The sequence below is a fragment of the Lampetra planeri genome, chromosome 32, assembly GCF_965212315.1.
Source record: "Lampetra planeri chromosome 32, kcLamPlan1.2.h2, whole genome shotgun sequence".
Classification (NCBI taxonomy): domain Eukaryota; kingdom Metazoa; phylum Chordata; class Hyperoartia; order Petromyzontiformes; family Petromyzontidae; genus Lampetra; species Lampetra planeri.
The window spans coordinates 10,755,165-10,756,441 of record NC_136138.1 but is presented as its reverse complement, the minus strand read 5'-3'; positions in this window follow the sequence as shown (position 1 = coordinate 10,756,441).

The window sequence follows — 1,277 nt, the reverse complement described above, 5'->3', positions numbered from 1 at the left end:
TGGGAGGGTGGGAGGGGCCTCCCTCCCGGAACCACTCTGATGCCCTCTCCCCTCCCTCCCTCCCTCTTCGTCCCTCCCTCCCTCTCCCTCCCTCCCTCTCTCTCCAGATGGAAAGCTTCCTCCTTCCGTCCCTCCCTGAACCTCCCCCACTCCCCACCACCACCACCAAGGCTGGTTTGTTGAACGCTTCCAGGGTTTGTAGTGAGACATGCAAGGCGCCAGAGGGAGCGATTCTGGCTCTGGCAGCGATGGGGTTGGCTGTGGAGTCTGGAGCAGTGATCATCATCATCGTCACGATCTGTGGGCGGCAGAGAGCCCCCCGCGCGGGTGTCCACTCCACACCTCGTCACCCATCACCGCACTTCACTGCCCCTTGTCTTGACATGCCTCAAGTAGCGCAACATCTCTCTGGCACCAATCCCCCTCTGTCATAGCCGGCAAGCCCCCTTATCAGTTGGCCCGACCTGAAATTACAGACCAATTCACATCTGATTGGTGACCCCGTGCCCCTAAAAAATCTCAACGTTCATCCTATAACATCCCATCGTCACAAGGGAGAAACAATCAAATAGACACGAAAAATGTGCCCGTATTGAAACGTTTCCCGTTTAGAGGGCGCTTATGTGCTTATATAGGATACAATTATATGGTGGTGGTGGCCTTCAAAGAAATAAACATAACAGGCAACGATTCAGGCCAAAACATTACCTTTTAAGGCCACTGTTATTGACGAATGTTTTGAGTTATGTTATAACAGGTCACTGCTTTGGCTCGAGTTTTTCTTACGGGTCAGCTGCTGTTGACGTCCTGCACAAGTGTACTCGTGTATCCGTCGCCTCTTCTGGAGAGGTTTCTATCACCCAGATCTGGCCGCGTTGCATTCCTGCTGATCTCACACCATTGGCAAACACACTTTCTAACTTGGTTGAAACTTCCCGAAGTCGAAAAAATATAGAGTGAAAGAGAATGTCATGGGGTTGAGTCACACCGTTCTTCTGACGATTAAGATATGTCCACAAAACAAGTACATCTCAACATTTCTACGAGAGACATCTGTGAAAAAGAGATTTATAGCTCATCGGATTCCTCCAGGCTAAATATTCTGATTCAATGCTTCCATTGTCAGTGGCGAAGGCTGACACTAACATACATGATACATGCAGACCCGAATCAATTGATTACCTGTGATCATTTAGATTTAATATCCGTTTAACATCCATTGATGGTTCCATTTAATTTGTCACGGAGCCATCAACTCGATGAAATAAAGCAAACGC